Source organism: Marmota flaviventris, chromosome 12, assembly GCF_047511675.1.
Source record: "Marmota flaviventris isolate mMarFla1 chromosome 12, mMarFla1.hap1, whole genome shotgun sequence".
Taxonomy (NCBI): Eukaryota; Metazoa; Chordata; class Mammalia; order Rodentia; family Sciuridae; genus Marmota; species Marmota flaviventris.
Genome location: NC_092509.1, coordinates 1,284,855 through 1,297,786, shown reverse-complemented (window position 1 = coordinate 1,297,786; position 12,932 = coordinate 1,284,855). Strand labels below are relative to the sequence as shown.

At 40.8% G+C, this 12,932-nt stretch overlaps 1 pseudogene; it reads left to right on the top strand.

The window, feature by feature from the left end:
- Positions 1-1,914: 1,914 nt before the first annotated feature.
- On the top strand, positions 1,915-12,645 carry LOC114081935 (transcription factor JunD-like; annotated as a pseudogene).
- The last annotated feature ends 287 nt before the right edge of the window (positions 12,646-12,932 follow it).

The following is a 12,932-nucleotide window of genomic DNA, read 5'->3' as shown; positions in this document are numbered from 1 at the left end:
TTTTCTTTCCATAAATTCAAGTGAAAATGCTGTTTTTTCATATTTAATAACTTTTTATAATTTTAACCATTATTTTATTTTTTTTTTTGTTTTTATGTGGTATTGATATAACCCAGCACCTCGTGTGCACGAGGCAAGCACTCTCCCACTGAGCCACAAACCCAGCCCACATTTAACCTCATTTTAATCAAATTATTTTCTTTCTTTCTACCCATCCTTGTTTTTTTATTCACCCTCCAATCTATGTGACTAAAAAGTCCTGGGAAATGATACTGCCTTATGTTAATTCTGGTGTTTGGGGCACTGGGTTTTGGCAAGATTTCCACCCCTTGCCCAGTTTTGCAGGATTCTGCTGTATATTTTGAATTCTTTATAGAAGCCTTTAGCATTTTTGTGGAACAATGAAATAAGTTTCCCAAAGTATGGCACTATTTTTGAAAGGTTTGGAGATATTGAATGACATGATGAGAAAAGCCCCTGGCATAGTGTGGTTGTGTGATTCTGAGAGGACACAAATTTCTTTGTGAGATCACAAATGGTGTTCTTACCTAGAATGTCCTTTCCTTTGCTCTTTAGCATACTTCAATTTATCCTTTAATACCTAGTTGAATGTGAAGAATTTGTACTCCCAGCCAATACCTATACCCAGCCTACTGGACCCCTTCTCTTTGTTGTTTTGCAGCAACTAAGCAACAGCAGGAAGGCTTTCAGTGTGCTCATATAGCAATGGGGTTCAGTGAGAACTATAAATGGGTTTTGGCCACTGAAATCACCTGGCAAAACCCAGCTCCTGGTTTTATTAAACTTTGCTATCAGGGCTGGGGATGTGGCTCAAGCGGTAGCGCGCTCGCCTGGCATGCGTGCGGCCCGGGTTCAATCCTCAGCACCACATACAAACAAAGATGTTGTGTCCGCCGAGAACTAAAAAATAAATATTAAAAAAATTCTCTCTCTCTCTCTCTCTCTCTCCCTCTCCCACTCTCTCTTAAAAAAAAAAAAAAAAAAAAAAAAAAAAAAAAAAAAAAAAAACTTTGCTATCAGATTCCTTGACCTCCCCAGTGTCATTTTTTTTAAAAAATAAATCACCTAGTTCAGTTTCTGCAGCTTGAAGCCCAAGTCCCCAACTGCTTCCCTGTCTCTACAGCATTGTGTCAGGTTGTCAGAATAAACCATAGTTATACAGAAGTCATTATAAAGAGGCTTTCTCTTCTGAGACTGAACCTTGAGAAAGATGGCCATGACCAGATACCTATGCTTCCTCATTCTGAGATGCCCCAGGCTGGCTGGAGAAGAGATCACAGATGACTCTTGTTTGCCAAATAGCTGTGCCCATCCTGTGCTGAAAGGGGGAGAGAAGGTGCTGAAGGCCACAGAGCTTAAAAAAAATCAGAAGGGCATGTCCTTTGAAAACATGCTTTTTAAATCTGGCTGGGCTCTTTCACAAATAGGGCAGGGACATTGCTAGTTGCTGTACAGTGCCTCTTCTGCATCCATAATACAAAGACAGTGCTGAAAACATGCTCACATTTATGCAAAAAAGTATTATCATCAGTTGGAATTCTGTAAATGGAGATACTCTGTGGTTAGCAGAGTGGTTCAAGGTGAACCATTGAAGATGTGGGGTTCAAATGTGACCAGAGCCCAAAGGTAATTGTCCCTTAGACTCAGTGGTGTCACAACCATGGATATCTCAGCAATATCTCTTTCATTCATTTCAGATGGAGTTTTCAAGGAGCAGTGGAGAGGCCAGGTGACAGTGAGGCTGGTGTAGGAGTGAACTTGATGGAAAACCATGGCTAATGAAGAAGAGCAGAGCCATTTTGTATGCTAGTGGATGCTGGTGGAATTGGGCCAAGCCAGACTGCAAAGGTTCCAGGGCTAGAGGGAAAAACCTGCAATCCCAGAGTGTTAAATATGTCATCGGAGGATGAGTCATGTGGACAGAATGCAGAGGATCAAATTGGTGGAGTGGGCGTGGCTCTCAAAACAATGGAGGTAAGAGGCCAGATGCTGGGTGGCGCCTATGAAAAAAGTGGAGAGGACCTTGTGGGCAGAGCTGGTGAGGCAGAGTCAGCCTGAGTGAATGGAGCCCAACTTGTAAGAACAGTGGGCGGGGAGAAGACAGGGGGAGAACGTGGGAGGCAGCACCCTACCCAGGACCCCTTAGGTGAGCACAGCCTAGGAACCAGGAGGCACAGTAATGCAGGAGCAGAGGGCATGGTGTGTGCATCCACAGGAGGCAAATGGAGTCAGGAGAGGCATCCATCTGGTAATTCTGTCAGGATTCACTGTGGACCCAGAGGGGAAGCAGGGTCTTTGGCCTCTGAGATAGTAATGTGACCTCAATGTCTGCTCCATTGGGGGCCTCAGTTTCCCCTCTTACCCACTGAGGCAATGGAGGGAGGCTGAAGATGCCATGGCACAGCCTTTCTTTCTTCCTCCCACTCATTGGATGCTGTGCACTTTCTATATTTTCAGGTTGGTTGGGTCCCATGGGGTTTCTTGAAGGGGTCCTTGGGATATCGCCTGAGACACTTTGTTTTTGGGGAACAATAATTTTTTTTTTCCTGTGTGTTCACAGAGACTTCTCTTGGTGCCTGCTGTTTACATATTGAGACCCTGAAGTCCAGAGAGGGTGAGCCTGTGATGCAGCCGTCACTTGCTGGAGTCTGATCTGGATCGCACAGTCCCCTTCACTCACTCACTCACAGGCAGGGGTTTCATAGCACCTGGGCAATAAAAAAAGCATTGATGAGGGAAGAGGCCTTGGCTCTTTCCAGGTGCTACTTTGGGACACTCCCTAAGTCTGTAAAGTGGGACACAAAGTGACATCTGACTCTCAGGTTGGTGTAAGGCCAAGTTCCAGCTTCATGATTCTCTAAAAGGCAATTTGCAATGGATGGGGCAGGGGATATATTTTGACAGTATTATCATTTAGTATTTTTTTAAAACATTCATTTTTTAGTTGTAGGTAGACACAATACATTTATTTTATTTTTATGTTATGGTGAGGCTTGAACCCAATGCCTCATGCACTCTACCTCTAGGCAAAACCACAGCCTTCATTAATTTTATATATGGAAACATAACTCCTTGAAAAAAAAAAAAAAAAAAAAAAAAAAAAAAACTATAGTACCAGGCTCTGTCCTAGGCAGAGAGGACACAGACATGAACAAAACAGCAAGGAATCTCTGCTCTCGTTTTTGTGGGGGCTACCATTCCCCTGGACTGACCCAAGAATTCAGGCACTAAAGAGACATGAAGTACTGACCCCCTTTAGGCATCTGATCTAATGTTACCATCCATGGCAATGTTTTACCTTCTCAATTATTCTAAAACACACCCTTCTCCATATCATTTAGCTGCCCCAATCCTTTCCTACCTGTGAGATAAAGGTCTCCTTAAAGATCCCTTCCTTGCTTGCTTCTCCAGTTGCATCTCCTCACCCCTCTTTTAGGTTTCAAGAATTCCTGTCTCATCCCTACTTGTACTTACTGCTCTGCGTAATGTGGGTACTTTCCCATTGTTAGAAGTGCTAAGTCCTAATTAGACACTAGATGGTATCAGAACTGTACTTTTGACATTTTTCTATCTTCCACCAGAGTATCTGCCTACTTATTGGCTGGCTTGGTTAAGAAATACTTTAGAAAACTCTTCAGTACTTGCTTTACAAGCAGCTTTTTATTTTTTTTTGTACAAATCTTCATTAATTGTATGTATGAAATTAATCATCCAGCTATGAAAGGGAGTATTACACTAACTACCCAGTGTATATGTGTGTGTGTGTGTGTGTGTGTGTGTGTGTGTGTGTGTGTGTGATATCACACACACACACACACACATATATTTTTTTCAAAATTTATTCAGAAGTGGGATAAGGATTTCAATTCAATCATGGCCTCTTTCTACACCTGTTGTGCCTGGAATGTTTCAGGAGTCCTTACTAATATTGCAGGTATTTCTTTCTATTTTCTATGCTATGATTATTAAAAGCCATTAAATAGAATAAATATATCTCAGAGATGCCAAGTGTTATCTCACTTGTAGTTGTTCATTGGGCATCTGTAGGCCTAAGTGAATATTCAGAGCTTTTTGGCAAAAGCATTCCTGTATGGAGCAGAAAAACCACATGAGGCAGGAAAAAGTGTGTTAGTCTTGAAGAAGGCTTTTGTGTTGATGTTTGTGATTTCTCCTTGATATCCACATAAGGTGAGAGGAGAGAACTGGGAAGAAAATGAATATTTGGAAGGCAGGGGAATGTGAAAAATACTGCAATGAGACTGAGCATGACTCAGGTTTGGGTGAAGATATATAAGTACAAGGAGCATTTCTCTGAGCTGGGAACACACCTGTATTTAGCCACGGAGAAGGAAATAATATGAAGAAGACAGAGTGTGGGCATTCAGTTAAGGAGATAGAAAACCAGGAAAATGTAATGACATGAATTTCTGGAAGAGGTGATTTTAAAAAGAAAGGCAGAACCTCTTGTTCTAAAAAACACTAAAAAGTGAGCCACAGGGTGACAAAGGAGGGACCTTGAGTTTTGGTGCCATAGGGGTTTCTGATAATCTCAGTGGAACCTCTGTCCTCAGGTGGTGGGAATTGAAGCCAAATTGAAGATTTATGGAAAAAATAAGGTCAGCATAGTGAAGGCAATAGCTGGAGGTCATTTTTCTGGTTGTTTACAATGAGATAAAGGGAGACTCAACCGGGTGTTAACATTTATGTTCTCAGAGATGTGGGGAGAGTTCATTCCTGCAAATGTTTGTTTGTGACTGCAGAAATCTTTTTTCTATTACCATGTTTATCACCTACACCTTAGAGTTGATTTTTTAGAAGTAATATGGAAGCCCAATAGTAATTTCTGGAGAGTACAAAGGGTGCTGGGGCAGGGCAATCAATGAAAGTAGAAGATAGATAATTAGATATGATCACTGTGTACCATGCATTTGGAAATATTATGCTCAACTCCATTAACATGTGCAGTAAATATTTGTTAATTAAAAACAAATTAAAACTAATTATTCTACTTGATCACTGAAAGGTAGGCACTCAACACTGAGGAAGAGAGTATCCTTATGGTTTGTTTCCTGCTTGTGAAAATGGTCATTGTTAGTCACCTATAAAGATAATGGATTAAATAATTTTGGAAGAAATCGTATGATTTCTTTGATTTGAAGTGCCTTGTTGTCACAGCATGATGAGGTTATCTGATGGTCACTGAAATATTTGAAGTGCTACAGTCCATCCACTGTCAAGGTAGTTTGTGCCGAGTTCATCCTTTGGGACTGTAATATTTTCCTTATTCTTTCACTATTTGTTGCAATCAAGTCACTGAATCTGCCCACCCATAAAATGACAAAGATACTAAGCTCCACATGCAGGATGGGATGCTATTCTCCTGTATTGTTTTGAACTCTTGTATATGAAAGATTTTTTTCCCATCATTTTTATCAATGTAGTCAATATTTCTCAGTAAATATACATTTATTTGTTGCTTTCACTTATAATTTAATATTAAAGTTTTTTATTTTATTGCTCATATTTTCCAGCTTTCAATCTTTCAGGATTTTTACTTTAGTTCTTATGTCATTTATCAGGAATTCACATGTGGGAAACCTTGAGAGACTCTCCTCCTACTCTTCATTCTCTTCCTCCTTCATATGTTAAGGCTCATTTTTTTTTTAAAATTTATCTTTCATGATGCTAGAATCACCACTTTCTCCAGGGAAATATACACATTTTTACTGGTATTTTTAGGGCAACTTGTGTAATTTGTCAGGACCAATGCAAAATGAAAACTTAGACTCCCTGTCTAAAAGCAGGTGACCTCTACCATTGACATCATGCCACAGAAATCTATTTCTTTCTTCTGTGATCTCTTCACATGTCATTGTACAATTTGTCTTTTAATTGTCCTTCTTACTACAGAATTTTAAATTATTAGCAAGACTTCTAACATTCATCTTTTTGTATGCCATATCAATTCTAAATGCAAATTTATGAGAAAGTCACATTGGAGAGCTTACACATCCATGTTGTGTTCATTAATACCAAAGCAGTGAATATGTTACACAGAACCAGTGCAATTGCATTTATTACACCCTGATAACTGTGAACAATTTCTCCAGCTGGTTTGTTAATGAGTTTGAAAGAGCTGGGAGAAAAGTGACTGTGGATTACCCTGCTTTCCCTATCCCTTCACATCCTCAGCTGGAAAGTTGGGTTAACACAGTGAAATACCTTGAGTGACAAAGCTGTCTTCTTTCTATATTTGAATCTAATTCTGGTTCGACATTAATGTGTGTCCTACCTGGGTTTCATCATGCTCCCTTTTTTTTTTATACTTGTGGATAGGACATGGTCACTTTGTACCCAACTCTCTCTTAGCTCCCATATTTCCGTGGCCCACTGGAATTTGTGATAATGGGAATGAAAACTCAATGTTTATGAAGTGTCCAAAAGCACTATACCTGCAGGTTACATTTATGTGCTGTGTTTATACCTGTGGTCCATTGCCTTCTTGGAATTTACTTTTGAAAAATAAGTAGTAAGATAAAATCAATAAAAATTATGATAGCAACAGTGAATATTCAATCAAGAACAGGTCCACTTTGAGCAGGAATCCTGACTGTGTAGGAAGAGCATCATGGGGCTAGTCCTCCTTTCCCTGCCTTCTGGCTTCAACACTCTCTTCATCATCTTTCCCTCCCTCAGTCCCTTGTATCCTCCCTTCCTCCCTTGCACAATAGTAAGAACACTAAGTAGGATATATGTACTCTGAAAACATGTAAGTGAACATTATACTATTGTAAAGTGTAACTACAGAATTATGCTGCAAATATCTAGAAGTTGTTTACCTTATGCAATTAAAATTTTATATCCATTGAAGAGCAGCACCACATTTTACCCTAACCACATTTCTTTGCAAACAGCATGCTACTCTCTGTTTATATATTGCAACTAGAGATTGAACCCACAGCACTTAATTACTGAGTCACTTCCCCAGAGTTTTATTTATTTATTTATTTATTTATTTTAATTTAGAGTCTGGGTCTCACTCAGTTGCTTAGGGCCTGGCTAACGTGATGAGGCTGGTTTTTAACTTGTGGTCCTCCCACGTCAGCTTCTCAAATCACTGATATTCAAGGTATGTCCCACTGTACCCAGCTCACTTAATGGTTTCTCATAGGGATATTTTGTGTTTCAGATTTTATACTCTTCTCAGGTGATGTGTCAGTCATTTCTCTCATTCCAACAGTTGAATCTCTTCGCTGTTCATGCTTTACTGTGCTGTGTAGAAGCTTTTGGTTTAATGGAATTATACTTCTCTGTTCATGGTTCTCTTCCCTGTCCTTTTATTGTCATAGCAAAAGGACCATTACCTAGAGCTATCTTGTAAAGTGTTTCTTCTGTGTTTTCTTTGTATGTTTTGCTCACAAACTTATGCTCTTCTTTCTTTTTTTCTATTTTAGATTAAAAATAGCAACTTCATCTGCTTGTGTTGTATGGCATGATATTTTAATACATATAACACTGTGTAGTGATCATATTTGTCACCTTAGTAGGATGGGAAGAGATTGGTAAATGGGACCCCAGTACTGTCTTCCAGGAATTATACAGGTTCACCTCTCACTTTACATTTTCTCCTCTTTGAGTTGATGTTTGATATGATGTAAGATAAATTTTTGTTTTCTTTCTTCCCTGTGCAGATATTGAGTGTCCTCAGCACCATCTGTTAAAGAGACTAACTATCCTTTATTCATTCTGTATTATTGGCCCCATTCTCAAAGATGATTGTGCAGTGAATGTCTGGGCTTATCCTTGTTCTCTTTTCTGTGCATTGGTCTATATGTTGCTTTCTATTTCAGTAAAACAGTGTTTTAATTATTGTATTTTGTAATTTATTTGATTCTATCTTTTTGGCATTTGTTAAAATTAGCTATACATAACAGTATAATGCATTGACACAGCATACATAAATGGAGTATAACTTCACATTTTTTCTTTTTGTACATGATGCAGAATTACACCAGTCATGTAATTGCATAAGCATGCAGGGTAATAATATCTGATCCATTTCATGATCCTTCAAAACCGCATACCTCTTTCCCTCCCTTACTAACCTCTCTATAAATCAAAGTGTATTTATTCTTCCCTAGTGCCTTCCATTGTGAATTAGCATCTGCACATCAGATAAAATATTAAGCCTTTGAAATTTTGTTATTGGTTTATTTAGCTTAGCATGGTATTCTCAAGTTATATATGCCAGCAAGTGGCATAATTTTATTATTTCTAGGGTTGAGTAATATTCCATACACACACACACACACACACACACACAACACACACACAAACACACAAACATACAGCCACACAGGCTAATCTATCTGTGTGTGGCTGTATGTTTGTTTGTGTGTGTGTGTGTGTATATATATATATATATATATATCTTATATATAAATGTTATATTATTTATATTATATATAACATTTTATTTATTCATTTATATGTTGAAGGATACCTAGGTTGGTTCCGTAGCTTAGCTATTGTGAATACATTGATATGGCACAAGCAATGTATGAGTGTACCTTTGCCTCCCACATTCTCATGAACAATATTATTGCTTGTATTCTTGATAATTGCCATTATGACTGCAGTGAAATAAAATATTGAAATAGCTTTTATTTGCATTTTTCTAATTGCTAAAGATGATGGTCTTTTTAATGTGTTTGTTGATCAATTGTATTTCTTCTTTTGTGAAGTGTCTTTTCAGTTCCTTCATCCATTTGTTGATGGGTTATGTCTCTTTTTTTTTGGCAATAAGTTTGTTGAGTTCTTTATATATCTTGGAGATTTCTGCTCTATTTGATGTGTTTGTGCTAAGGATTTATTCTCCCATTCTGTAGGCTCTCTCTTCATGTTATAGATTGATTCCTTTGCAGAGAATAAGCTTCTTAGTTTGAATCCATCCCATTTATTGATTCCTAATTTTACTGTTTGTATTTTAGGAGTCTTGTTCAAGAAGTCAGGTCCTAAGCTAACAGGATGAGGATGTGGACATTTTTTTTTTGTTAGGGTCTCCATTCTCATGTCTAAATCTTTTATCTACTTTGAGTTGATTTTTGAGCACAGTGAGATATAGAAGTTTAATTTCATCTTTCTACATATGGATTTCCAGTTTTCCCAGCACCAACTGTTGAAGAGGCTTTCTTTTCTCCAATTTATGTTTTTTTCACCTTTGTCTAGTATGGATTGGTCTATATGTCTTTTGGTACTTTTTTTTTTCTTTTTTTACTATGTCTCTGTAGTAGAGTTTAAGGTCTAGTATCGTGATGCCTACTGATTCACTCCTTTTGTTGAGAATTGCTTTGGCTATTGTGGCTCTCCTATTTTTTCAAATGAATTTCATGATTGCTTTTTATAGTTTTATGAAGAATGTCATTGGGAGATTAAAAGGAATTGCATTGAATCTCTATAACTATTTTGTTAGTATCACCATTTTGACTATGATCATTCTGCCTATCCAAGAGTATGTAACATCTTTACATTTTCTCAGAACTTCATTTTCTATCTTTAGTGTTCTGTGGTATTCATTGTAGAGGTATTTTACCTCTTTTTTAGTTTGATTCCCAAGTATTTTATTTTATTCTTTCTTTTTCTTTTTGAGGCCATTGTTAATAGGGTGGTTTACCTAATTTGTTTTTACATTGGATTCATTGCTTCATTGCCGCAGTCCGGCTGCAGCAAACCAGGCGGGGGGTGTGACGAACAACTTGTGTACATTGATACAGCAGGAATGGGAGCTGTTTACTGTAGGACAGGAGCGGTATTTATACATTCCACACAGCTTGTCTTATTAGCATAAACTAGATACAGCAGTCAACCAATAAGGAATCTCCACACTTAATGGCTTGCTTTTGCTACTTCACAAACCACTTCCTCTGGCATTTTGCCAGGCGCCATCCAGACTTGTTTACAGACTCTAGCATTTCTCTGGCAAAATGCCAGGTGCCATCCTGACTTGTTTACAGACTCGAACACTTCATTATAAAAATTCGTTTGGTTTCTGAGTGTTTATTTCATGTTATACTATTTTACTAAATTTATTAGTCAAGAAAGTTTCAGGTGAAATTTTTTGGATTTTCTAAATATAGAAGCATGCCATTAGCAAATAGTGATAGTTTGATTTCCTATTTTTCTATTCATTATCTTTAATTCTTTCTTCTAATTGTTTTGGATAGAGGTTCAAGGATGATGTTGAATAAAATGGCAAAAAAAGGCATCTTTTTGCTTTTTTTCAATTTTAGAGGGAATTCTTTAATTTTTTCTCCCTTAATAATAATGTTTCTGAGGAGCCCCCACATAAGGGCCAGGCACAGAGCCCACTGGCAGGGTGGGTGTTAGAGTCTGTAAACAAGTCAAAATAACACCTGGCATTTTGCCAGGGGAATGTTAGAGTTCATAAACAAGTCTAGATGGTGCCTGGAAAAATGCCAGAGGGAGTGGTTTGAGAAGTAACAAAAGCTAGCCATTAAGTGTGGAGATTCCTTATTGGTTGACTGATGTCTCTAGTTTATGCTAATTAGATAAGCTGTGTGGAATGTATAAATACTGCTCCTGTCCTGCAATAAATGGCTCCCACTCCTGCTGTATCAAGGTACACAAGTTATTCGTCACCACCCCCCCCCCCCCCCGGGTATTTTGCTGCAGCCAGCCGGACTGCGGCAGGTGGGCCCAGGACTGACTGGGCAGGGGAGGGGGTGGGAGACCCCAGGACAAAGGCCCTGGCCACCCTCCCCCAGCGGAGCAAGCCTTCGGTGCAGCAGAGGGTGGAAACACTTTTCTATGGTGATGAGGCACTGAGAAGCCTGGGCAATAGCGTCAGTGGCAGTGGCAGCAACTTTGTGTCCCTGGCCCACTTGTCCCTGAGGCGCCAAGATGGGCGGCAGGCAGCGTGGTGAAGAATGATGCCCTGAAGCTGAGCCTGAGGGAACAGGTGCCAGCAGAGCCAACTCTGGCCCCCCTATCTGCACACTGCACACACAACAGGTGCCCCCTGACAGCCTGCTCTCCAGCCCTACCTGAGGCTGCTCAAGCTCCCCTCTCCTGAGCTGAGTGCCTCATCATCCAGACCAATGGGCTGGTTACCACTACACCGAGGAGCACACAGTTCCTCTACCCCAAGGTGTTGGCCAACGAGAAGCAGGAGTTCACCGAGGACTTTGTCACGGCCCTGGAGGATTTGGAAAAGCAGCACCAGCTTGGCGAGTGTGCAGCCCCACTGCTGCTGCTGCTGCTGCAGCCTCCGCAGGAGGACACTGTCATGCATCGGGCGCCACACCCTCACCCCCCAGCTGACATCAGTCTTCAGGAACCTGAGCAGCTACAGGGGTGGGGCCGGGGGTGCTGCAAATGTCCCCTTCACCTCCAATTCCGTTCCCTTCTCCCCGTCACTGCCGCCCTCCACCCGCCCCCCACGCACTGGGGCTGCCATGCCTAGCTGTGCTCAAGGATGAGCCACAGAAGGTGCCCGACTTGCCAAGCTTCAGCGAGAGCCTGCGGATATCGCTCATCGACATGGACACATAGTAACACATCCAGGCTGAGCGCAATCGGCTGCTCAACCGCATTGCAGCCTCCAAGTGCCCCAAGGGCAAACTGGAGCATCTCTCCCTGGAGGAGAAAGTGAAGAGGTCAAGAGCCAGAACACGACCTGGCGTCCACCAGGAGCCTGCTGACTGAGCAGGTGGCACAGCTCAAGCAGAACGTCCTCAGCCATGTCAACAGTGGCTGCCAGCCGCTGCCCCAGCACCAGGTGCCCTTGTACAGAGCCCAAGCACTGGGTGCATGCGCGGCCCCCCTCCTTGAGGGGCGGGCTCACAAGGGGAGGGAGATGGCGTGAGCGCCCTGGACTTGGGAGGGTGCAACCCTGGCGACCACCTCCCCGAGGGTGCCCAGGACTCAGAGAGGGCCTGGTCCTCAGGGATCCCCATGGGTGCCCTGGGCTTGACAAGCTGGACCCCCTGCTCCTTTAGGGGGGTGGAGTCCATGACCTCCACCCCCCCCCTCTTTTTCCTGCGCTGCTGCCAGGTGTTGCACAAACCCACAGGTTGCCCCTTCCTACACACCACTGCGGAAGGGGTCTCTATGGGGCACAGCCTCCAGGCTGCCTTTTCTTTTTCTGTTTTGCTTTTGGGAAATAGAAGAACAGAGTGTTAGATTCTGCCCCATTTATGTTTCTATTCGTGAACAAATGGTTGTGTGTCCCTGTGTGTTTCCTTGTGTTTTTTTTTTTTAAAGAAATGGGAAAAAGAAAAAAAATATTAAGCCTTTTCCTTGCTCTCACTACCCACTTTTGTCCTTCCAACACCCCTCCTCCCTGCCTTTTTTGTTCTTTGTTTTTGTTTTGCTAGGAGTCCACATTCCTGTTTGTAAACCTTTGTTCCCTGTTTTCTGTTTTCAGTAAAGTCTCCTTACTCCAAAAAGAAGAAGAAGGAAGAGGAGGAGGAGGAAGAGGAGGAGGAGGAGGAAGAGGAGGAGGAGGAGGAGGAGGAGGAGGAGGAGGAGGAGGAGGAGAATATTGTCCATATGTTTACCATAGATAGCTTTTATAGTATTAAGACATATTTCTATTATACATAGTTTTCTAGTGTTTTGATTATGTATTTAGTCAAATGTTTTTTTCTGCATTTATTGAGATTTTTTTTTTATTCTTGTCTTTACATCTATTTAATTAAAAAATATGTTTATTGATTTCTATGTATTGAACCAACCCTGCATCTCTGGGACAAAGCCCACTGATCATGTTGTACTATCTTTTTAATATGATTTTGTATGCTGTTTGCCATAATTTTATTGAGAATTATGACATCTCTGTTCATCAGGAATACTGGTCTGAAATGTTCTTTCCTTGATGTGTCTTTGTCTGG